At 45.8% G+C, this 26,616-nt stretch overlaps 1 long non-coding RNA gene across 1 annotated transcript in view; it reads right to left on the reverse strand.

Annotated features, from left to right (window-relative positions):
- Nucleotides 1-284: 284 nt before the first annotated feature.
- The window catches only part of LOC106890596, a 146,564-nt gene continuing 120,232 nt past the window's right edge, over nucleotides 285-26,616 (reverse strand). The window contains exons 6-9 of the long non-coding RNA XR_001412536.1: nucleotides 7,152-7,276; nucleotides 6,408-6,641; nucleotides 2,399-2,516; nucleotides 285-1,268 (exon numbers count right to left, since the gene is read on the reverse strand). This is a non-coding gene — a long non-coding RNA (uncharacterized LOC106890596). The remainder of the gene's footprint in view (nucleotides 1,269-2,398; nucleotides 2,517-6,407; nucleotides 6,642-7,151; nucleotides 7,277-26,616) is intronic.

Below are 26,616 nucleotides of genomic sequence, written 5' to 3' on the forward strand. Positions count from 1 at the left end.
GATGGGAGGAGGCATTAATTCCATGTCTGCTCTCAGCCTGGAGCACGGCCACACACAGTGCCACTGCCAGGAGGGCTGTCCCTCTGAACACAGTCCCTCTTCCCCATCATCACCTGCCTTTTGCAGGTGCATTGTCCACAGAGAACGATTTCTGCTGGTCCCAGTAACAAGGCCACCCTTCCAGTGGCTATACGTTGTAGTTACCATCAAATCCTTGCTCCTGTATCGTATCTTCGACATTCATTCTGCTGCTTCTCATAAAGAAAAACCCTGAGCCTTTCACCTTTCAAGCTGAACGGACTTTAATTAATTGGATTTTCACAGTGTAATCATCACATCTGAAATGACAGACTTCAGATCATTCCTAACACTTACGGTTTTGCTTCTAGAAGAGAAAACTTCACCAGCAGGGACTAAGTTGCAGCTCCACATGGCTGGTTTTAAGCGGGCAAATTTTAGAAAAGCACCGTTCCTCCACCTCCTTTTCACCAACTATTTGTGTTCCAGAGAAGTCAGAGGACCAAATGCAGGTTGTCCATGTCACACGGGACTGCACAGTTGACAAGGCAGGAGCGGATCCTGCTTTGTCACTACAGCAAGTTAAATGCCATGATCTGGTGCAATACCATGGATGTTCTTTGCCTGGGGTCTGATGCCACGTTACTCTACAGTGCATAAGCAGCTGCTTTATATTCATAGGCAGATTGGTTAGGTATTGGTACGGAATAGGTACAAGGTGATAAAAGAAGAGTATTATTCATACAGCACGGGAAAATGCAACTGGTCTCCTGGATACGGGACAGCACAGTTCAAAGTCAAATTTCTCTTTGTTCCTTGTGTGTTGCAAGTAGCTCATTGGCAAGGGCCTGGCACTTCTCAGACTGGTTACAGGACTGTCCCATCTGAGCTCTGATCTGTGCCACAGCTTGTATTTCTTGTATTTTGCTCGGCTGCACCGTGGGCCAACAAACTCCCACTGCAGTCACCAGGCCCTCAGGATCCCGTCTTTCTCTTGAGTCATTGAGGTGCAATGACGTGTCACCTCTTCACTCCTACTACTGTTCTGAACACTCTTCTTCCCAGTCCCACTTATTTGGGTCAACATTTCCTAGAACCTCGTCAACAAAACTCTCAGCAGCAGCGCAGGAGATGTGCTTTACTCCCACTGTGGTCTGCAGAGGTGGTCACATCACGGAGAGGCTCAGAGGCAGGTCCATCAGTCCATGCACACATCTGTCCTTCCAGGGAGAGGGAGAGCCTGCCAGCCTCTGGCAGAGTGTTTCAAGGTGGATATAAGACCAGAGAGGAGTTCTCAATAAAAGGTTGGTTAAAGAAGTCATAATACATAACAAATTATGGAAGTGAAGAAAAACAGGTTAAACAGACATCACATTTCATCTCTGTTTCTTGCTCTGTCAATCCCTTTTCTATTGTCTAGTAAATTCTCTTTCGGGGCACCGTGGTTTGGCAATTCAGAATTGTTTAAATCCCCTAGATGAACACCACCTCACAGGGGGGTTGTTTAATATCCAGGGTCAGGTTTAGCATGAATTTTTTTGTATAGATTTCTACATTAACAAAGAGAAACCACGTTGGGCAAACACGTCTCTGTGGAGCAGATTCCTAAAAACTGGAATTGATACCTGCACACACTCAAGTGGCCCCTGTGCTTTATTTCCTCCTCTCCTTCATTCGGTCTCACAGCACATCACAACCCATCCGTCTACAGCTACATGTTCAGAAATGCCATATTTCGTCAGTTCAGCTGTTACAAACAGATGCTCTACGCGTCAGAACGAAGAACGTGTGTGAAGGTTGCCTGTTTTCTCTAGATGTGTGTGTAACTTCATATGTACACACAGCAGAGAACACAAATAAACAAAATCTAAGGTTAAGATTCATTGAAACTAGTCAAGAAAAACACAGTACATTTAAAAAACGGAAGGAAATCTTCAGCTGGACAGCATTTTCCCTACGTCCTCGTTTAATCAATCTGATCATAAGCTATCATTTTTTAACTCTTAATGCCTCAGAAGGGTAGAAGGGCAACTTTTGAAGTGGCAGCATGAAACAACAGACTGAGGTGCTTACAGATGGCCAGCAAACTCAAAGCCTTTCGGATCTTTCCAGACTTTCACTTACTTGAAAGTGAAATATGTGGCTGTGCTGCGTGTGGTGTTGCTCTTTCCTCCCTCTCTCTCGGAGAGGGTAACATCAGCCTGGTGCTGCACAGGTTGTCCTGTTTTTGCTCTGGAGGACTCCTGTCCCTCAGCCATGGGGGGTGCAAACGTTCCCAGCCATTGTTGGGCATCTGCATTGCCCCGAGGCCCTGGAGAGGCTGAGGGTCTCTGGGTGAGTGCGGTGCCCAGGGACCCCAGCAAGGGACCCAGGCTCTTACCTGTCGGAGAGGAGCCCACAAGCTCACTTGGCTGGGATGTGGAGCAGGAGCCTCCTCGTGCCCATCCAGAGGGACCAAGTCTGCTGGAACTGACTGGTAGACGTGAGGGGGGAGAGTCCTGGAGATAAAAAAAAAATGCTAATTTTGGGGGTGTCCCTCAGTTACAAAGCTTCCAAGGCAGTGACTGGTGGGCAACACGGTACATTTTAACTCCTTGCCCGTCGGTGGCCACCCGGGAAGGCTCAGCACTGTCTGCATGTGCCCACACAGGCAAGAAGCCAATTAAAGCAGCCAGGGCTGGCGTTCCCTCCCGACTCCCCCATGGGTGCCTGCAGCTCCAACAGCTTAATGAGATGGGACAACCAGAGAAGTATCACCTAGGCAACGTGGCACTGCTGGCCAGTCTGGCCCCGACACGGAGGGGGCTGGCAAGCCAGCACAGGAGCAGCACACCACAGCTGGCATCAGGAACACGGCCGTGGTGGTGGAGATGCAGAAAAAACCATTGGGAAGAACTCAAGAGAGAAGAGTCTCATCAGTGGAACAAGCTAAACTGAGAAAGATGGGCAGAAGCCCGGAGAGAGCATGGCCAGAGCAGAGAGGACCACTCCTGGTCCTGCCTGGAGCTCCGTACCCCTACTTGAGACTGCATGGCTCCCCTGGGAGCAGCTACCTCCAAGCACGTGGGAAAGGTCCTCACATGCAGCTGAGTTTCTGACAACTGTTAGAAGCACCTGGGTTCCAATTATAATAAAATTAAAGGAATTCAGCTCCTCTGTCTTCTTGGGGCTGGAGCACCCCTATGTTCCCCCCTGTGACCGTTCAGTAAGTCCATGTGCTGGCTCCTGGTGACACAACACAGCCTCCCCCATGGGAGAGAGTCTCCACTCACTCTTCAAACGCCTGAATATTGTAAGAATTCCAGGTTCAGGGGCTCTGCCTGTTCCTGAGGACACGGTGAGCACCCTCCCTGCAAGCCCCCGGCGTGAGCTTTCCCGCTGTTACCAACTGCACACCCGCTTCCAGCTACAGTCCCGCAGAACTGGCAGGTTTTAGGCATCTGTTACAGTTTTTTTTCCTAGGTGAAGCAAGGCTAACAAAACAGTAACACTCCGAGCTGCCTCAGACGAAACACAGCTGTTTGTTCCTGCCTCAGCACTATGGGTGGGTGATGACATTTATAGGAGTTTTCTTTCCATCCCAGGCAGCGAAACAAACTTTTGCTAGAATGCGTTCTTTCCACAAGTGATTGTTTTTGTCAAATTCATATCCTGAGATCTTACATAAAGTTATGTATAGAACTAAGGCAGAAGAGCATTAGAACCTGCACCAGTTTGGAAGCTTGTATCCTCCCTCTGCCTGCCCTGCTTCAGAGTTACAACCTCTCTCCCCCCTACTAGGTAGTATTTTCATTAGATATCCGACCTCTGGTTCTGATTAAATAACTTGTATAATTAGATTGAGACATCTGCTTATCCCTGGGGGAAGAAATCCTTTTCAGCACTGGACTAAGTCTGATTTGGTTAATTACCTTAGCAGTACTGTATTAATACATAGTTTCTTGATGGCAAGAAGCTGTGGTATTGGGTTTATTCCTCCTGTCTTTCACAATACTATCGTAAGACAGTTTAGGGATTAGGAGTCAGGCATCGAGCCCAGTATTTCCCTCCGCTCTTCACTCATCTCAACACTCTCTCCTCGTTTTGCTGATTAAAATATTCCCTGTTTTGCTTGCCTGTTGAATACAGTTTCCAGTTTCTTTGTTTTACATGTGAGGATAATATATTCCCAGTGACTGCTACAAAGCAGTGCATCCTGGGATACTTTGGAGTAATTAAAGTTCTCAGGCTTCTTTGGAGATGCGAATTTGTATCAACAAACAAATTGCATTCCTTTTGGCCCTGCTGGTTTCTCAGTTCACCCTCCAGAAGCAGAGCAGTCCACGTACAGACTGGGAAAGTGGAATGGACACAAAAGGAGAGCAACAAGGAATGCTCACACTGCGCTTTGCACACACTGTCTCCCTCCTGGGATGGCTGCAAGGGTGAGGGTTGATGGTTGGACTAGATGATCTTTAAGGTCCCTTCCAACCTAGATGATTCTATGATCTGTGGGCAACTGGATCGCAACGTTCCGTAAAAACAGATTGTGTCCTTTGGACACGCTGGACCAAAAAGTGAACAAACTCACTCACACACACTGAAAAAGAAGCGACTGAGATTTGCATCCAAGCTTGGAAAAAAAAATCCCTTCTCGATTCACTCACACTGAAAAAGAAGCGACTGAGATTTCCATCCAAGCTTGGAAAAAAAAATCCCTTCTCAGGAGTGGGTGGCGGCGAGCCCAGTGGGCACCAAGCCCCGAGGAAGGTGCAGGCAGCGGCAGAGCCGCCGGCAGAAGCTGCCCCTGGGGCAAGTGGCTCTGCCAAGGCCCTCGCCACTGGCCCCCCCAGCTCGCCCACCGGGCTGAGCACCCCAGAGTGCCACTGCCTCCAAGCTGATTATTTAAACAAGGCTGGTCTGGGGGCCCAAAAGCGCTTCTGGCAACGGTGAGAACCGAATCAGGAACAAAAGCAACATTATGCAATAGAGCATTTTTCTATCAACAGATGGAAATACCTAATAAGATGTAAATCATCTGTTTGATAACCAAGCCGTTACAGAACTAGAGATTCAGGCTTCCCAGGGAAACTTCACCTCTCAGAACCATTTATTTACTATTTATATGACTTGCCAGCCTATCTAAAGGCTCATCCTTTTCAGAATGCTGTACAGGCAGCCAGAAGGTGCTTTCACAAAGAATTGTTTGGACGCTTCTCAAAGCAAAAATATATTCAGTGCAGAACTTAATTGTAACACAAAATCTGTGAGTTTTAGAAAAATGTGATGGGGGTAGAAATCACGGGGGAGGAGAGGCAGAGGAACATAACATCAAATGCCCATAGGAGGTCAGGGCAAAGATACCCCGTCCAGCATCAGAGCGTGTGGAAGACTGTCAGAACAGCACAAGGCTTGCAGCGATGCCTCGCCAGAAAACTCTCCCAGACTCTGACAGTTTGCAGAGATTTACCATGACAGAAATGAGGTTTGTTATTCAATAGCTGTTAGGGTGGTTTTTTTTCCTCTTTCACGACTTTATCCAGTTTTGTGGTTTTTTTTAATATATGTAAACTTTCAGCATCCACAACGTTCTGCAGCGAAGATTTCGGCAGATTAATGACACGCTGTGCAAAGAACCACCACCTTCTGTTTGAAGAACCAGAGCCAGTGAGCAAATCACCTCTGGGTGACTTCTTCATGCTACTCCTGATTTCAGAGACTGCTATCATTTTGTCCTGCAATCACCTCTTTTCAGGCTGAGGAATCACAGTCCATGGAGCTGTGCCGCCTACAGATGCTTTTCTATATCTTTGATGGGCCTTATTGCACATTTCTGACTATTTTCCAGGCGTATGAAATGCTTTGACAGCTAGGATAGAAAGAGAATTAAAAAATTTCACCTGATTTCTGGGGCCTGTATTCCCAAGAACAGTGGGCCACCCAAAGCAGCAGTGGAGAGAGAAGTGCCTCCCAAGAGCCAAGACTGGTGCGAGGCAAAAACATTCAGTTTAGAAAGATGTAAAGGCGGCACAACTCAGGAACAGTTTGGGGTTTGTTAACATCTAAAGCAGCCCTTTGCTGGGCAAATGGTCTAAATAAGTTTTCTCACATTTCTTCTGAAAAAAAAAAACCAAAACAGAGTGGAGGGAGGGAACCACTTAAATCGAGGCAGAAGCAGCAGGAGTTTCTCAGCGCTGCCCTCAGCACAGAGCGCAGACCAAGGGCTGAAAACTGAAACAGAGACCAGTTTCAGTTTCAGGTAAGAAACATTTCCCCTCCAATCTTTTTTTTTTTTAGGTCAGAAGGTGAGTAAAGGTTGGATTTTGTCCTCGGTACTTGTCTTTCCCTGCAACTTCCACACAGAAGCATGAAATATAATGGGATACATTTCAAGCAAGACAATGGATTACCTTGTAGTGACGTGCAGGCCCAAGGTGTCTATTATTTATAGACCTCATTTTCTTGTAGCACATTTGCATAGACGAGCTCCTGTTGGCTGACAGGCCTGAAGCTGCGAGGCTCCAAGTCAGCGCAGATACCGGAGAGCGGGATAACTGGGCAGCCAGGTATCACTTTGTGTTACGTTGCACCGTGATCTCTGCATCGCTGGACCGAGCCACCTGGCCACAGACTGAGGAAAAAGTCTGGAAAAAAAGGGGCAGAGGAGAATTTTGTCAGAAAACCCAGACCGTTCAGTCCTGGAGGGGATATTCCATTATTCCTCACATCGCTTTGGCACTCTGACTGCTTAGCAGGTAGAATGGAAACTTCCAGACCTGCCCGTGCCGTGCAGCCCCAGCGTGTTTGGGGGGACTCAGAGTCCTCTCAGGGACCCGACAGAGCTCTCACCCACAAGTTGTCACTTTGAGCCTGGGAGAAAGCAAACTGCTTTAGCAAAACCAAAATAAACATTCCTACACCTGGGTTTGAAACAGAGACACTGCCTGGTGTCAGCTGGGCGGATTACTCCTGTTGTCATCAATCCAATTAAAGTATTGATCTGCCAGGGGCCAGGGTGTGTTTAAAGGAGACTCATCACTTCCCTCCCTGGTGACCTCTCAAAAGACGTCTCTGGGGACAGGACTTATCACTGCACCTGGCAGGAGAAGGGAATATCTGCTCCCAGGCTTCAGCTCAGCCCCGAGCAGCCTCACCTGGGAGTCACAGCCACAGGAGAGAAGGGAAAGCGCAACATCCTCCTCTTCCTCAGGAGAAGGTGCCACAGAAGCCACACTGGTCACCAGTGAGAAGGGCTCAGTGGCTTCCCTTCAGGGAGCTTCTGCAAGGAGAAATGCTGAATTAAGAGAAGACACCAGTGGAGGGGAGTGACTGGCAATGCCAGGCTGCTGGTCCCTGGCACCCTCCTGAGTGGTGGGACCCGGACCCCGGGGTGTCCTGCTCCTCCCCAGGCGCTGCCCACCCCCGTGGTGGCACTTCCCAGCCCCGGGAGAGACCTCCGTTAGATCCAATTGCACAAAGCTGGATCATGTATCATAAAACCAGCTTTGCTTAGTTAATCCTCTGATTGACGGAAAGACTATTAAGAGATTTGTGTTGGGCAGCTTTGCTTAGTTAATCCTCTGATTGATTTTAAGGACTTGCAGAGACGGAAAGACTATTAAGAGATTTGTGTTGGCAGAGCTTCCCAGAGCGGGCACCACCAGACACTTACCCAGTTGTGGCCTGAGCCCCTTCCCAGTGCAGGGCACCCTCAAACCCCCATTTAGATTGTACCAGCTCTCCCTCTTTGCTGAAACTCCATCTGGAGGATTCACACCCACACATAAGCAAAGGCCCAGCAGGGTGCTAACCCCAACGCCAGCTCACCCAGCACCCCCAAAGGACACCCCACCCAGTGCAGGGTGCTCCCCCCTTGTCTGGACACTGCTCCAGGAGCCACCACCTTCCCTCGTGCTGCTCCCTTGAGACTTGTGTGTCTCCAGCAACGGTGCCAACACAATGAGGGGCCAAGGGGTCTCTCATCACAGCCCTCAGGAACTGCAGCCCAACATGCTTTGCTTTTTTCCACTATAATTTTCCTCTCAATCCTTGAATCTCACCTTAAGCAGCTCTGCTGGCTCTCAGAGCACGGTGTTGCCTTACTCCTGGTGCTGCCTGGCAGAAGCAACACATCCCCAGTTGTTCCCTGTCTCGCTTCAACATCCCCAGCTCTGCTTGGACGGGGTACAATGTGCTGAGTGTGCAGACCTGAAACGCTTGCTCTTGCCTTTGACTGCTCATGTGCCTGCCTGTCTTCTCCAGCACCTGCCTCCTCATGTCCAGATCCAAACTCCAGATAATGTAACCCTGCTAGCCTCCTGGGCAGGGTTGTGTATGCTGGGAGAAATGCTGGCCTTGAAAATTGGGTGTGAGCCTGTGGGATTCTTCAGATACTTTCTGCTACTGGGACTGTCTGGAAGAGGCTGAAGCCTGACCCTCAGTTCCTATCTCAAGTTCATGCCAGAAATGATGCCCAGGTAACTGTCTGGCAGGCCACTCTCCTAGACAATGGTGAACCAAGACACAAGCAGTGATGTTTGCTCCTGTTGGTTAAGCACCTTCTTTGCTGCAGCAGGAAAGAGCGTTCCAAGGAGGTGTTTTTAAGCAGCAGCTCAAATTGTTGCTCCACTCTCCAGAATCTGTCCAGGGCACAGCCACCCCACTGAGCTGAACCCCCAGCACAACCATCACCAGTGTGGGCCACGGGTGCCACTGAGCAGGACCTGGACGAGCCCAGCTGTGGTGGATTAATCCTGAGACAGACAGAAAAAGCAGGTCCCAGCCTCCTCCCCGGTGCTGGCACACTGCTGCTCTGTGGCTCTGGCCCCAGCCTGGCATCCGAGACCAGGCTGTGAGTGGTGCTGTTGTTCAGCGAGATGCAGACTCCTGGATTCCCTCCCTGGGTTATGCTACAGCTGCAGACATGGAAGTCTTGGACTGTGCCAAGGCTGTGCTGCCTGTAATGGAAAATGCCCTCCCAAGCCTTTCTGCACAGCTTGTGCTCCTGGAGAGAAACGCTGGGTGCTGCACAGAGCCGAGTCCCAGCAGAGCAGGAATTCATGACATATATGACATGAAGCTTTTGGTCACTGGGATGCTGCTGCCTGATCAGCTCAACTTTGGCAGCGTGATACCAGCAGCTTCTCTGCAGCTTCTCTGCAGCACGTGCAAGAGGAGCTCGGTGGAGGATGCTCAGTCTGGGTCCCAGGGCACACGTGTGCACAAGGCAGGAGACCCACCACAGACTGCTAGCTGAGCCAACTGAAAAAAGAAGTTTATTGCAGCAGCTTGAAAGAGGATGAAAAACTCCGGGGAGGGCTCTTAATGTGCCAGAGGCCTTCAAATGGAAAGATCCCAAACCAACAAGACCTGGTTCTAAGGCACCAAACTCTTCATCTGGCTCCGATACTGCTGCTTATCCCTGCTCCAGGGCTGAGAAGCATCACAGATCTGGTGCTTTTGGTCGATGCAACCTAAAGAGCAGTCCACATACCAAAAAGGAGAGCTTAGGATGGGCATGAGGCTCTGCCAGGATTCCCAGCACTGGGAATAGTCCAGCTTGAGTTTTGGAAGGTTTGCAGTGAGAACATGAAGGTTGCAGTGAGAACTCTGCTGCTTGTCAGAATGACCAGGAAAGGGAGAAGCAAGAAATTGCCAACTGTTCAATCTGCTACCAGCTCCACACAACACAGTGGAGTAAACAGTGCAAAACACCTGGGACAAGGTCTAACAACTACTGAGTAACAGGGGCTTATTAAAAGCAAGTCGGAAAGACTTCTTCACTCGAGACACTGATTTTGCAGATGATAGAATTCATTTCTATTCCAATAAAACGGCTGATACAACGCTGCATAATGAACTTAAGGAAAACAGGTATGCTGAACGAAAAAGCCTCCGCAGAGCAGGGGTGGAGGCTGGAAGAATGCAGGGGTCCAGGCTCACAGCCAGGACTCCCTGAGGAGCAGGGGTGTCAAGGGGGTGTTTGCCCCTTGGAGCTGGCTTTGCCAAGCCAGTAGTGGGGTTGTGAGCTGACCCCATGGAGAATCTAGTTCCCAGACGTGTTCCTCTTGGGGAGCAGAGATGGACAGCAGGATGTTGTGAGCTTTTACCTTCAAAAGATGAGCAGCCGTGCCAGGATGAGGATCTGCTGGGACTATATAAGCTGCCTTGTTCCTGCTTTTTTAAATACCAGGAGAATTTCGAAGCTGCAAGACAGGAATGCGGGCAGAGACCTGACGGTTCCACGTTGCTCAGCTGAGCAAAGCTTTGTTAATAACCCGCAACCCCCAGAGGGAAGGAGGGAGGGCCGGTTCTGTTTTTGCTTAACCAGGGTCTCCTGCCATTACAACATTATAATATCAAAGAACCTTGTGCTGAGAACTAGATACAAGAGCAAGAGGAGCCCCAAAAGGACCAAACCTGAGGACCTCAGTGGGGTTTGCTGTAGGAGGCTTAGGATTTAAGCCACAGTCTGGAGAAACAAAGACTCAGGGGACAGGATCAGTCTCTAATTATCTTGCAGTTAATGTGAATGAGCAGCAGGATGAGGAGAGGGAAGGGCAGGAGACAACAGCCTGAGCAGCACTGACCTGGAGCTAGGGAAGGAAAAGCTTAGACTAGACACACAAAAAAAATAAAAAAAAAATAAATCATACTATAAAAAATGACTTGGCATAAAACAGACTCCTACAGAGAGAGTCTAAAAACTTAGTCACAGGAAATACAAGGAAATCAGACAGAGCTTGAGCAGGAAAGTTGCAACGAATGACTGCAGCCAAAGGGCCTCACCCAGAGCCGTGGGCAGGACCAAGGGGTCTTTCCCAGCAGGTCAAGCATCTGCTAGTGGTTTCCAAAGGGCCCTGGGCACCTGATACCTCTAGCTGGAAAATGAGTGGGCACTGGTAATTTAACAGAGGCATCATTTTCAGCAAGAACCGTTTGGACATTCAACATACTGATATTTCAAAAATAACAGAGATGTGTTATTTAGAAAACACTCTAATGGGGTAATGAAAGCTATTTCTAACCACCTCTTTTTCCAGGAAAAATGTATTTGCAGCAAGCACCAGGTGCTGTTGTATTTTAATCTGAGTTAAGTGACTCCTGTTCCTACTCCGGTACAGAATACTCAATTACTCTCAATAAATCATGCTCAGTCCCACATCCCCTCAATCATATTAAGGCACCCCTCCATGAACACATCCAGTTAGGCTTCCACTCAATTGATCATGCTCACTCAGAATTCCACTCAGCTGATCCCAAGCAGCAAGGCTTCAGCTGTGTTATTCTTCACCCTTTACAGACTTTTCCAATTTCTATTTCTAACAAGCTCAAACTTATTTGAGCAAACAGAAGGTGGTTCCTGGATAGGAAGGATTTGCCCAAAAGAGGTTTTTGAGGTAGTGCTCTTTAGTCTCCAACATCTCCCTTTTCATCTCTTTCTTTCAGTTACTACGTGCCATGTCTCCCCAGAGTGCAAAGCTCTGCTCAGCTGGGAGCCAGGCACGAGTCTGTGGTCAGTCGACGCCTGGACACCCGTGCACAGCTTCTGAGGACTCAGAATTTTTCCAAAAATATTCCGATGCAACCAAAGGAATATCAGTTTTGGCATAAGAACTGACTGTATAGTAAATTTAATATCTGATATTTAGACATTCTTACAAGAGAAATGCAACCGTGTAGAAAACCAATTCATACGATCTAAAACCCAAGCAACAAAAAAATGTGTTGAAACAGAAATGTTAATAGAGATCTTTGTGTGCAATTAGAATTAACCTCAATAATACTTTGAATATTGTCCAATGAATTGTCTGGCATATCCTTCATGAGACGGAATAACTTCAAACAGTTGAGAATTAGAGCTTGGCTGCGCTTGTTACAGATGGTGCCAGACAGTAAAACCAAGTAAACCAAACGGTAACGTAAACGTCAATGAAAATGTAGCTCGACTCTATTAGTTGACTAATGATTTTGGCTGAAAATGTGCATTTACCAAACTGCCCCTTTGCATTGGAATGAGTCAAATCCAATTTCCTATCATCAAACTTGTAGATGGCAGCCAAGAAAATTACGTTTATATTGAGTTGAACTATAACACCGAATTTGTAACTTTGCCGAGTGTGGATTGTCTCACTGTCCAGGTTTCTCACCCAGTTTGAGGTTTTACTTCTGCATTTCAGAAATTAAGCAAGAGGCATATCTAGCAAGTTCCTTTGAAAGAGGCTAAACAGGAATAATTAAAAGAGTTTGGACCTGGCCTAAAATCTCTATGAGACTGGAGCTTCTTGCTCCTGACAGGGTCCAGGAAGCAGTGCTTCCACATTTATTTAACAGTGAGAATACATCAATTTGTTTAAAAATATGGAAGTCCCACTAATCCCCAAGTTACAGGTACAGTTGTGGTAGACCTTACTATGAAGTGCTGTCTCTCATGGAAGATGAACTGGTGGTTCCAGCCACAACAGCCTGACAAAAATTCCCACTAGCAGTAAACATCTTATCTGTCTACCTGAACTTGTACTTGGCTAATTCCTAAAAGCACTATCTAAGGTCAGGAAGAGAATTCCTGCTTTGGACTTGCAACTCAACCTTTGAGTTTCAGGAATGGGCCTGTCCACAGCTGAGGAGAGTCTTCTGGTTTCTTCCCACCAAGAACTTGTTTATTGTAGCCTCAGATGAATCTTTCCTGTAACTGTGGTTAACCTCTTCCTATGGTTGGGCTCCTTATGATTCACCTATGCTAAGCATTTTGCAATTAAACTCCCCCATAGAGCAAAACAAGCCTTTATTAGAGCTGCAGAAGGCCTCTTTGGCTGGCTGAACCGGGTCTTCTACTTTGGTTCCCATGACTTTTTCAAAACAGCTTGGTGAGTTCTCATCCTTGGGCTGCATACTCCTGTGACCATAGCCTTTCACGAGGTGCTTTTAAATACAGAGAGGAAAAAGTGGTGGTGTTGGTGGTGGTGGTCTTTCAGTCTACTTCATTCAGTCTACTTAGCCTCAAAGAACCTCTGTTCTTTGGGGTTAATCCTTTGTTCTTTGGTGGAAAACAACATTTTTATGACAGATGAATCACACGTTGCCCTCTAGCAAAATGAGGCCCCAAAAGAGAGCAAGGTATGTATCTTGGGACATTGCTAAAATCACAAAAATAAGCAACTGGCAAAAAAAAGGGCATCTATCACAGCAAAAAATAAAGATCTGCATCATGTAATCAGCTGCAAAAGCAAATGCATGAAAATAAGGTCTAAAAATTTACATCATAGTGAAAGACACCTTTGAGTAAAAAGCAATATTGGCATCTCTAATTATTAGTGAAATCTATTAGGAAAATCTTTTATGTTCTGAAAGACTACTCACAGCTCAGTAACAATCCTTCAGGATTTCTGTATGAGGGTTTAAATGCTTTTCAATAAATTCAGGGGAAGAAAAGAAAGGTTTAGTTCCAAGTCTGAGCCAAAGTTTGCTGTGTAGTTAAAAAGAGCAAATGAACTTGTGGATTTGACTCCTCTGTTTCCTTCTCACACAGTGTCTACTACACTTGAACGACAGAGCACAGAGCCTGAACACGGAGGCTTCATGTTTTATTAATGGTGTCCAATTCATTTCCTGTTTTCATGCTGATAACCTGCCGAGGGAGAGGAAGGGAACTCAGGTGGCAAGACCTCAGATCCATTTTTCTTATACCCATGAACAGTTCACAAGTGGGTATTTCACTAGCAAAATCTCTTTATTGCATGTATTACTGCATTCTCTGGGAAGCTTAACTGGGATAGCTGGCTTCACAGCTGCTGGCATCCACCCCCAAAAGCCTCAGTGTTTTCAAGGCAAGTCCTCTTCAAGGTGACAGCTTTTAGTTTTTGATTCAATCAACACTCAGTAGCTATTTTCACTACTGTCCTTTCTACGGGACTAACCTCATAATGCACCAAATTACTACCCTGGCAGAAACCTCCCAGTCAAACAAAATTCACATTAGCAATACCATTCACTCTTTGTAGAAAAGCCAATTTATTCCCTGTTAAAGACAAACCAATGTAGTGTTCAGCCCAGTAGCTACTCCCAGAGATTTTATTTTTTGACTGCAATAATGTTACCAGTTCTGCCGTAGCTATTCCCAGAGAGTTTATTTTTTGACTGCAATAATGTTACCAGTTCTGCAAAACAGAGCATTTTTTAAAAAAAGCCTAATGCTTTCTGAAAATTTCCCAGTTTTTTTTTAAAAGCATAATTTCTTCTGTCTGTAATATTTACCATGAGTGAGCACATCCTTTATAAAAGGCCTTCTCCAATACAGTGTTGAGAGTGAGTTCCGAGAAAAGACTGACTTTTAAATATCTGTATTTATGAGCTGAATAACAAAAATGCCATCTTACTATTTCAGATTGTAATGGGAACTTGCTGAAGAAGGATCTCTCTTGTCCAGTACTAAGTGCCCAGTTTAGAAAATCATTCCTCATTGCTGCTAAGCAGAGGGAAGAAACATCCCCTTCCAGACAGTAACCTCTTGTCCTGTTCCAAGTGAATCTATCCGTACTTACAGTATTCTACAAGACAGAGCTACAGTGAGGTGGCTCTTACTGGGGGGACACTGCCAGTGTGGGAGGTAAAACTTATTAGGAAAAAACCATAAACTGCATCCTGGCACCTGGGGAAGCTTGAGGTGGACAAACCTTGTCCACCCTGTATGTTATGGGTGTTTGAAACACAGACCTGGCTGGATCAGTTGTTGGAAAAGTGGACTTAACCTTGGGTGTGACATGGTAGCACTTCTGAACACCTTATTAGCTACGTTCTTCTAGAGGCATCAAACAGAAAAGGTGAATATGTTAAAACCTGACATTCCCCACTCAGAGCAGTGAGCTCCCACTGAGAGACCAGAAGGGCTAGAGCACTTGGGTGGACATCTGGCCATCAGCAGACACTGACCTCAGGTCCTGTCTCTGTCCTGTGCTTGTTCACGTCAGCATTCAAGAAAGAATCTCACTTTTTCTGTTCTTCAAACTGGTAATATAACGAAGGTCTAGGTCTCACAAAACGCTACTGCAAATAACATAAAATAACTTTTCAGAGAAAGATAAGGAAAATGAAATTCCCCCTACAAATCTTGTACTGGCTAGAGATGTCCCAGTCTGTTTCAGGGCTCCACGTTCCCTTAAAGCAGCAAACACTTTAACCATGACGACTCGCCTCTGGCTGCTTCTTCCTATAAAACCCAGTGGCCACCCTCTCAACCCAACAAGAAAAAAAATCACTTCTTTCCACAGCCTGTGTGCAGCTCAGTGTGGCCGTGCTCCCTGGCAGGGGGTGGGGTTGCACCACTGAGCTCTTGGGGTTTCTTTTAGGACATTCTTCTTTGAAAGATAACCAGAAGTGTGATGGGATCGGTAACCTCCTCCGTGTTGGCAGGCAGACACACACGCCTGGAGGTGCAAGTGCAAGTGTGTGGTCTTGGGTGTGGGGAAGAAAGAAGGGTGGTGACCTGAATGTTGGAACGGAGTTCAGAGTAGGCTTTTTTTGTTTTTTTTGTTTTGCCATTCCTTGCATTGGGAACCCCAAGCATGAAAAAGGAGGAGTTCCCTGCCCCATCATTGATATAATGAAAGCGTATCAGAGATGTGCCACCTTCTGCTCGCTGAGCCTCTTGGCTGCAGACAGACTTTTAGGCCTTCCTCAGAAACCATGAGGACTAAAACCAGTATTATTTTTATCAATGAGAAGGTAAGAAAGAACCTGTGGAGCTAGGACACAAAGGAATATCCAAATGCTGCAACAGTAGTTACAAAATATGAAAACTGGCAACTTTAGTCCCCCTAATACATTTCACACAAACGTTGAGCTTGGACCCGATATACATGGACCCGTGTGTCCCACTTGAGACTCAGTGCTCAGATACTTCTGTCTCAATTACTTAGCTCTGGGCTGGGAGAGAGACAGGGCTCTATGAGAGACTCTTCACATCGTCCCTTGTTTGATGTGTTGTTAATCTCCAGTGACAGAGACTCCACAGCCCCCCACCTCCCCAAGCAATCTGCTCTAACAGTGACCCAGCTCTGCCATCAGAAGCATTTCCCTTCCCCTCCCTCCCCCTTCTAGAGCCCAGTTTAAGCCATTATAAGAAACGTATGGGAGAACAGAGCACTCCCTCCTCTTTTCTTTTACATGTATGATGGCTGCTCTACCCTTTCCCATTTGTCTTGTCCGGACTGAACAAAACATACTTTTGTCAGTCCCTCTCTGCACATCATGTTTTCTATTTAGTCATTCCTACTCTTCACTTCCAGATGTACATCAGCTGGAAAAAGTGTCACGGATTCCACTTAAAGCCTTACTGCTGTGCAACAGAGTGTAAGAATTACTGCATGTCTTCAAACAACACGTGGGCTTGTACACCTTAGCAAGGCACTTGCTTTTTTTTTTTTGCAAAATGAGAGCTTAGATTTCATTTTGAAGCAATGAAAGCAAGGTGTGGTGCAGTGCTAGGAGTTAAAGTAGCTGCCATTAATGAAGCTCTGACTGGGCACAGAAAGAACCCACGTTCCCATCCCTAGCACTGAGTAAAATATGTATTGCAAATCACACTTTGGGAATCATTTGATCAGGTGGCCTCAGATGACGTTGCTGATAGATCCTGGCATCTGCTTCTTTTATAAAGTTTTATCTAACGATCACTGCCCCATGGGGGTGTGTGGCACTTTATTCAAATACACTGTAGACCTGCAGCTATCTACTTTACACATACATTGCCAGTGTATTTTCTTATCTTTGCTTTAACACCAGAAAACTGTGAAGTCCTGTGTGGAGGCAGCAGTTTTGGGTTTTGTTTTTATTTTTCACTACCAATGCAATAATCGGTGCAAGAAGTTAAGTTCTAGGACTGCAGGGGAAAACGAAACAATTTGAAATCCCTGACTTTTCTTTATGGTCATCTGCCACTTGGAAGGCTGGTTGTTCTGATGCTGGGCTTTAAGAGGAGGGATATTTACCACTGAAAAGTGAGCAGCTGCCAACTATCAAGGCATCACCAAGCTCTGCAGACAGGCATTGTCATAGGATGGCACGTTATGTAAGCACTCCTTAAATGCAAGTTACTCTGCATTCTTGGCAGCAGACCACATGAAATTTCCCTTCAGATGTCGATGGGATAAAAAAAAAATATATATATATGAAAATCACCTTATCATTTACAATGCAAATCTTGGAAGGAAAGTTAGTAAATTAAGTTAGAGATTCGCCTAAATTAAGCTGGCAGTCTATTCTGGTGCTTCAAACTTTGAAAACATTGCTGGCTGACAAAACAAGCCCTGGAATGATTAGCAAAAACTCTCCTTCAGAGGCAGCAGACGAGTAATCCCTTTGAACCTTCACAGCACATCATAAACGCTCAGCAGATTTACAGTGTGGCAGTCCCAGTGCTATCAATTATTTACCCTTTTTCTGTTTACCTTCAGGCAGCAAGTAATTATTTTTAAATATTAATTTAGTTGTGTCATGTACAGTTTGTGGTTTAGCCCTGAGATCTGAGATATAGAAAAGCAAACTGCATCTCAAATCACATTTAGCTAGTGACGCATTGATAGCCGGATCCCCACTCCAGCTACTCAGCAGCTACACTCAACTTCTTCCATCATTAGAAACAGAAGTCTGTTCATTGCAGGAAAGTGAAAGCAATTTTCTTAATAAGAAAAGACACTTTTTTTTTTTTAGCCTAAAAGTCCCAGAAATTGGAAAATCTAAATAGAAGAATGTTATTTTATTCTAAAAAAGTTTAAGATTTTTTTTCAGATTAAGAATTTTTTCTCTCCCTCTCTTTGTTTCCCTCAGAATTTTTCCCAGAGTTCTTAATTTTCTCTATCCTCAGCTAATTTAGGCTAAAAAGAAGTTGGCTGTTGTTTCTGCAGCCCTGAGAGATAGAGATGCCTGGAGACAGGAGTCACTTTCCTGCACTGAAAACACCACTTCTTAGAACCTGAGAAGACAGAATGGCTCGTCAGCTCACATGAACACCTCTGTACAAGGGACTGGTTCTTTCTTTTAAAAAGTTTATACTAGAAAAACAAATACTCATTTTGATATATGTGCATAAAGATGGCTTGATGCCAGATGTATAACACAGATGTACAACTGAAAGATGAAAATGGCAGAGATTTCTAAGCCCAAAACTTTGTTTTCTTTGAAGAGGCAAACTCCTTATCAGTCACAGAAGAAGAAAAACATTATTGTGGATCTATTGGCTACACTACTGTAATACGGGAGTGAGGCCGAAGCACCACAGCCCAAGTCTGGAATCACCAACAAGAACAAAATACCAGTCCTATGTCATTTCTGAGTGGAACAAGCCACATTACATTGCTTTGTAGTATGAGTGCAGCAGTCAGATACTCTAATTTCAGGTAAAAAGCAGCCTGTTATCACTTCAAGTTCTGTAACAGCGAGACAAGACCCAGGCACCACCGGCATCTGACTTCAGGCTTCAGCCTAGCAATTAGTGATGTAGAATCATAGAATGGGCTAGGTTGGAAGAGACCCTTGGGATCATCGAGGCCAACCATCTCCCCTACTCTACAAAGTCCTCCCCTACACCATGTCCCTCAGCACTGCATCTAAACGGCCCTTAAACACAGCCAGGGATGGGGCCTCCCCCCCCTCCCTGGGCAGCCTGTTCCAATGCCCGACCACTCTTTCGGTGAAAAATTCTTTCCTAATGTTCAATCTAACCCTCCCCTGTTGGAGCTTGAAGCCATTCCCTCTCGTTCTGTCCCTAATTACCTGTGAGAAGAGACCAGCACCAACCTCTCTACAGTGTCCTTTCACATAGTTGTAGAGAGTGATGAGGTCTCCCCTCAGCCTCCTCTTCCTCACACTAAACAGTCCCAACTCCCTCAGCTGCTCCTCATACGATTTGTTTTCCAGCCCCCTCACCAGCTTCGTTGCCCTCCTCTGCACTCGCTCCAGCACCTCGAGATCTCTCTTGTGTTGAGGTGCCCAAAACTGGACACAACACTCGAGGTGTGGCCTCACCAGTGCTGAGCACAGGGGCACAATCACCTCCCTACTTCTGCTGGTCACACTATTTTTGATACAAGCCATTGTATCAATGGCCAATTGGCTTTCTTGCCCCCCTGGGCACACGGCCGGCTCATATTCAGCCGTTTGTCAACTAGAACCCCCAGGTCTCTTTCCTCCAGGCAGCTCCAGCCACACTTCTCCGAGCCTGTAGCGCTGCAGGGGGTTATTGTGGCCCAAGTGCAGGACCTTGCACTTTTGAAACTCATTCCATTGGCATTGGCCCAGCGATCCAATCTATCTAGATCCTCTTGCAAAGCTTCCCTATCCTCCTGGGAGTCGACACTCCTGCTTAACTTGGTGTCATCTGCAAACTTGCTGATGTTACACCTTATGTCCTTATCGAGATCATCAATCGAGAAGCAAACGGGAACGTCTGTGATGTCTTATAAATTTTACACGGCGAACTGTTACTTTTTTTAACACAGTTTTCTACCGGCTAGTCAAGCACACGTGACCAGCAAAACTTCAGTTTCTTGGTGCTTGAAGAGACACCCTGACCCCAGCGCTCTGCCCGGGCCGGCGCTGTCCGCGGTGCTGAAGGCGGCGGGGCCGGGCGCTGTCCGCGGTGCTGAAGGGCGGCTGAGTCCGTTCCCTGCGGGCCTTTCCAAGGGAGACAAGTTCCCCCGGCCGTTTAGAAAGTTCAGGCAGACACCAGCCCTCGGTATTACCTGGATGAAAGGGAACCCGGTCATGTGGTAGGTGAGAGCAAGCGCAGTCCGTTCAGCTTTCCACTCGAGATGAATCCCCGATTCACACAGACGGTTTTCAGGGACAATCAGGGCAGCCAAGAAAACAGTAACATGCAGAAATGGCTGATAAAATTGCAACGAAACATCTGTTGACATTGATTTTGAGCCTGCAGGCAGAGATGAATGATTGAAACACTAGGCTTGTTAAAGCTAGAATGCTTTTGATTTCTCTTCTCTGTGCTGAACAAGATTTAGCTGGAGGGAAGTTAACAATCAGCTAATTGACATTGAATTAACCATGAAATGCAGTATAACTACTTTTCTTCTGAAGTACTCTTCAGCAATGCTTTAACAAGGCTTTTAATTATTGATTACTGCTTATAACACACAGTAGATCTCCATTTATTTGTTTTAAAATCTGGTGTCCTTCAAAGGTGTCAGCCTGAGTACTCTCTGTAGTTTGCCCATCTGGTAATGGAAACCAAACAAATAATCAAAGAAAAACTGTATCTTCTTCCTCTGGCAAAGCATCACAGCATAATACATCAATTTTTCCACTGTCCGGTTCAGGTTAAGAAACAGATATTCCATAAGAATAAGGTTAGGAAATCCACTGTAACCTCCGGGAAAGGTGGGGAAATTGAGGGAGAACTATGGTGCATTTTCAGATAATCCACCAAATTGACTATTGCCTGTGGGACATGTCATGGTTTAACCTCAGCAGGCAGCTCAGCATCACACAGCTGCTCACCCACTCCCCCCACTCAGCATCACACAGCTGCTCACCCACTTCCCCCCAGTGGGATGGGGGAGAATCAGAAGAGTTAAAAATCTGAAAATTCATGGGTTGAGATGAAGAGAGCAGTGGGATGGGGAAGAATCAGAAGAGTTTAAAAGTCTGAAAATTCATGGGTTGAGATGAAGAGAGTTTAAGAGGTAAAGCAAAAGCTGTGTGTGCAAGTAAAGCAAAGTCAGGAATCCATTCACTACGTCCCATCATCAGTCATGTGTTCAGCATCCCCAGGAAAGCACAGCTCCATCACACGTAACAGTTACTTGGGAAGACAAACACCATAACTCTGAACGTCTCCCAACTTCCTCCTCCTTCCCCACAGCTTTTATTGTTGAGCATGATGTCATATGGTATGGAATAGCCCTTTGGTCACTTGGGGACAGCTGTCCCAGTTGTGTTCCCTCCCAGTTCTTGCCCACCCCAAGCCTACTTGCTGGTGGAGTGGTGTGAGAGGCAGAAAAGGCCTCGATGCTGTGTAAGCACTGCTTGGCAGTAACACAAACATCAGCGTGTTATCAATGCTATTTTCATCACAAATGCAAAAGGCAGCACCGTATGAGCTACTATGAAGAAAACGAACTCTATCCCTGCCCAAACCAGTACAGAACAATGACAGCATTGGAAGAACTGTCACGTGCGTAAGCAAAAAAGAAGATGCTCGTTTGCTGCACGTCTGAGAACCAGGAATGGTACTGACAGCAGTGGGCACAATTATCATCAGTGCAGCTGCATACGCTGCATGTCAACTACAACAGGGTTACTGCTCAGTGCACGCTGGGGAGATGACAAAATCTATGTTGCTAATGGCTGCGGAGAGTGAGAGAATAGAAAATTGCTCCGAGAATTATGCTGAATGCATCAGAACAATGACCAGGAAAATACTAGTAAAAAATCAAATACAAGAGAAGACAGATTTTTGTGTGTTTAGAAGAGATTACTAATGCAGCAGTGGACATGGCTCCTTCAGGTAACTGCTCTCTCACCTGTGAAACGTTCTAGTTTCCTTACAGTAGCAGAGGAACTTGAGGAATCCAGCATCATCTGAGAGACCTCTGCCCTATAAGCATCTTTAAGATAGTGGTCCTTCTCTCTGGGATCCTCTTGGTCTTGTTTGTCAAAAAATCCTGCCTTGGCCCTGAGAAAACATCCTATCAAATGTTCATCACTGTAGGAGCGTGCTGAGCACCACTACTGACACCAAAACTTTTTGTAAAATAAAAATCCCAAAGAGTTTTCAAGATGCAGGCACACACTGTCTGTAAAGAGGGGAGTGCCTGCCAGCAGGGCTGAGCCAGATGGGGGGGGCACCGTGGGGTAAATCCGTGACACTGAGCACACAGGGGTGCAGCGTGCACAGAAAAGTAAAAAGCTTATGGGAATTTCTCTCCTGATTCTCTATAAATGAGACAAAGAAAATAATTCCAGTGGCTCACAACACGTCTAGCAGATTACACTGCACACAGGCTTTAACCCTCCAAGAGGCAGTTTATGACACCGTGTTCCCTTTTCCTTCTCCATGCTGCAGTGCTTTCCTTTTTACTCTCATCAATAGGAAACAAGATAAGTTTTAGGGGCTTTTTTAAAAAAAAAAAAAAAAAAAAAAAAAAAAAAAAAAAAAAAAAAAAAAAAACAACAAACCTAAATTGTAGAGCACAATTTATCAAGCAAGCAGCACTGCCCAGAGGGAGTGGAGTGCTGAAAAAGGGAGAGATACAGTATCACTTAAAGCTTTGAGTTCACACAAAGCATTCCCATTCAGCAGGTGTAGACATCAAAATAAATAGCCCTCTGGCAATCTTCCAGATGGCCTAAATCTCCAGGCATATTCAGCCTGATTACCTTAGATTTTTTTTCAGGCTTGCTGTCTCTGCATTTACTTGTTCTAAGTCCCTTGCCAGCTACAGAGAAACAGCTGTGTCTGGCCTAGGGTGTGAACATCTGGTTCTGACTGTCATATCCAGCTGTGAGTCTTCTGCAACACAACTCCATTAGATACTAGTATAGACAAGTGCAAAATAATGAACGTTGGAAGAAACAATTTTAAACTGCTCATTCACAGGAAAGGGAGTCTAAATAAGTTGCAGCTTCTCAGAAACATGTCCAAGTATTAATGAAGAGAACAGTGAGAATATTCTAAAGTACAGAGGCCAGAAACAGTTATCTTCTGCAAGGATAGGGTGACTATTATTCCCTGTTAAATGACTGTTTTAATCTTTAACCTACTTCAGCCGGGCAGGTACTTTAAAGTACAGAGGCCAGAAACAGTTATCTTCTGCAAGGATAGGGTGACTATTATTCCCTGTTAAATGACTGTTTTAATCTTTAACCTACTTCAGCCTGCATAAAGGACAGGGTGACTATTATTCCTTTATTAAATGACCGTTTTAATCTTTAACCTACTTCAGCCTGCATTGCTGGATGTCATCTGGGTGTATATCCTTCTTTGCACCAGCTGCTATCAATAATAACCAGTGGCATTGCTGCCTTCCCAAATCCTGAGACCAGATTCAGGCACTTTAATGCAAAAGCAAGTCTCCAGGGAGCATGTGAATGGCAAGGAGAGCTGGAGGATCGAGTTCATCTCCTACAGGTACTAGCAAGCCTGGAAAAGTCAGGCAGGCTGGGGGGGGGGTGAGAAGTACTGCCCCTGCCCGTGCTCAGTGGCTGCTGCTGCCTCAACCATAAGGGACAGCCCCAGGCCTTGCTCTGGAAGAGCGTTCTGCACAAAGAGTGAGAGGGGGGTTCACACATCTGGGTGCTGGTGGCATTACATGTGCTTGCTGGAATCATCAGGCCAGGCCAGACTGCACCCAGCTTCTCCCCAGTGAGGGCAGGTAGGAATTTGAAAGGAAGAGGAGAAAAGAAGAGACAAAGAATATTATCACTTTCCTGCAAGCCTTTGGCTCCCTGAAGGATCAGCTGGTTTTCTAATACTCTCCATCAGCTCATGGGTATTCTTCGTGGCACACACGACCCACATTCTGCCACAGGAGAACTTATAAATGACATAAAACTGGAGCATTCAGGATTAGCTCGGGACAAGATCGCAAGCTCTCAAAAAGAAAAGAGAAGAAACAAACGTTTGCCAAAGCAGCACCGTGAGGGAGATAGAACAGGACTCTCTTGTGCCTCGTGTATCAATACAACTGCTCACCACACAGTAGGATAAAGCTTCCATCAATCTGTGCAACTTCATTACAAGAGCTTAATTTTATGCTACACCATTTTAGCTACTGATTCTGGTACAACCACCACAGTCTCTCCCTGCCCAGGGCATAGCCATAGTATTGGTCTAACTTGTGTTGCATATTCCCTGAACACCAAATCCCTGTGAGCTGTACTATTACCTCCTCCTCCTCCTCTCTCTCTTCAGACGAGCACTCTCTACCATGTACATTATGGTGATGTTCAGCCTCTGTGTTCCCAGGCAAGTTGTACATTGGCAGGATGCTCAGACAGAGCTGGAGGCAGCGCTGCTCTTACCCTGTCCTTCCAGCTGTAGCACTACTTCTCTCCTGGGGGAAAATTACAGGTTCTGCTCAAAGAGGATTAGTTCTTCTCTCCCATACATTTCTTGGCCAGTCATCCCGGCTGCCGGTCTCGTGGGGAAAGTGTTCCCAATACACCACTCCTCAGTGTTAGGTTTGGCCAGTGGAGCTATTGGTTCCATGTATTCCTCCATCCCCCATTCTCTGATTCTGGATGCATTTACTTGTCAAGACCAGGGAGTCTAATTAGAGGGAACAGGTCCCAAGATGCCTCTCCCACTTCTGGCAGCTGACAGAAGGTGTGAGCTCAGCACTGTTGAATTCCACACCTCAGTCACACCCTTTGGAACCTGCAGTACATCCATCATACCAATAGATCAGCGTGCCAGCCATGGTGACCACCTACAATACCGGGCCACAGAGCTGAAAAAACAGCAGTTCTATTTTATTATCCTTGAAAAAGTCTCCCTCACTGCAAGCACTGGCACTTCCATTATTCCCTGCCTATTGCTCCACTTATTCTTCATGCGTTAGTACTCCCCCTCTTGTTGTCCAATGTATTTTCTTTTGGATGAGTGGGTTTTGAAACAGGCTTGGACAGCTGAAGGCTCTCTCAGTCTTGGTTTGTTGGCTGGCTCTCTTTGTTTCTGAGATGAGCTCTCAGACCATACTGAAATGGTCTTCTTCACTAACCATTCTTGATGGCCCAACAGGTTCCCATTATATTAGTTGATCTCAATATTAATACTAGAAGAGTTATATACAATATAGAAAAAATTATTAGAGATGGATCTGAGTGCAATATATGTTTCAGTAGGTGACAATGTCGTGAGTTGCTTTTGCTTTCATAGATTTTCTGCCAATTGGGAATTTTCCCTCAAGGAAGTTCCAAAAACCTTCTCAGCCTCTAGGAAACTATTTGTTTGGCGCAGTTAACTTAGGAGCTCTTAAAATTTTGTCAAACACATCAAACCAAATGGCCCCCAGGCAAAGATCTCGCATAACAAGTTTCAACCCACACAAACTTCTAGTGCTAGCTTGTGAAGCCCTGGAAGCACAGGCTTACAAAGGACACTGAGTATAGAGAAGACCTTCTACAGCTTTGATCCTCCATAAAGAAATACTAACGTGAGAAGTCTCCCTAATTTCACCAGAGCTGGTGCACTGGTTGTATGGTACCTGTTTGTTCCTTTGTTTTATATTTAACTAAGTCCTTGGGACTTAGACTGGCTTCTAAAGCCCCTTGTGAAGCAGGGATCCAGTCCTAGCTGGAAGCTGCTTTATTATGGTTAATCATCATAACTAGCCTCCAGGCCTAGCTGTCTGTCCTTTCCTACCCCCAGACTTTACAAAGTGGTAAGCAATCTTTCTGCGTGCACCTTTCCAGAACTCTGTCTTGTAAGGCAGCAATCACAGAGACTGTTCTCATCAGCCTGTTGTAGGAAGCTCTGAATAGAGAATGTCCAACGCCAATGGAAAGAAAGCTGATTTCCAAAGGAAGCTTCTGTGGAATGATTTCTTGCACACCTGGCCTCTGTATCAGGCCGCATCAACACAAATTAGAATACTGTGATCAAACCTGATAAAGTGCTACATATAATCCAAGTTGAATGTTCACTTTTTTAATTATGAAAAAAATGGTATTAAATGATTAATTACTCAAGGCACAAGTGCATCTTTATGTAGAATGGTGCTCTGCACACTTGCAGCTCTGTTTCTTGTTTATAATATAGTGTAAGCTCAGATAACTTGAAGGACAGGGATCATGCAGAGACGCAGAGCACCACGTTACGGCCTCTTCAATGGTCACATTTGTCTTTTCTTACTACACCTAATAAAGCTCAAATGACAAAAGGTGACATACTGTATGTGTTTTATCTCATTATTAATTAAGCATATTTATCTCTTAAATCAGATGTGACTTGCACCACAACATCAGTAATTAAATTAAATATTGATGTGTGATGGTTGTGTGCCGAGGCTGCATGGGTAAGTGGAATTGCCATATCTAATTAACATCTTGCAGGAGTAGCCCCATTAGGTTTGTTAGTTAAATCTCCAAATGGTAATACTAACAAAAGTGTAACTAGCACTTAACAACCCTAATTAATAGATGCCTCATCAGATTTGATGAGTATCTCCATCCCTTTTTCAGGGGCCGTACGGCTCCTCCAAACACAGGTCTTCAAACCACCAGAGGACCCTTCAGTGTTAACCATCAGTTGGCAGCAACACGTATCTGCCCACCATCCCACACCTTCCTCCAAACACAGGCCTTCAAACCCAGCACCACCAGAGGACCCTTCAGTGTTAACCATCAGTTGGCAGCAACACGTATCTGCCCACCATCCCACACCCTTGTTTTCATCACCCTCGCTGTTCCACATGCATTGTCTCCTCTGGTCACCCTGCCTGATGGTGCCACCTCAGCTCTCTCATGACATAACCGGCATCAAGAAGTACCAATATCTCAAGAGCAGGTGCAGTTCCCTGTATTTTTTGCCAGTCATTTCCCTCCTTCACACTCAGTTGGAGCAAGAAGCCACAACAACACGACCACATATTTCGCCAGCTCTTCAGG

The sequence above is a fragment of the Calidris pugnax genome, unplaced genomic scaffold (genome assembly GCF_001431845.1).
Source record: "Calidris pugnax isolate Ruff unplaced genomic scaffold, ASM143184v1 scaffold113, whole genome shotgun sequence".
NCBI classification, from domain to species: domain Eukaryota; kingdom Metazoa; phylum Chordata; class Aves; order Charadriiformes; family Scolopacidae; genus Calidris; species Calidris pugnax.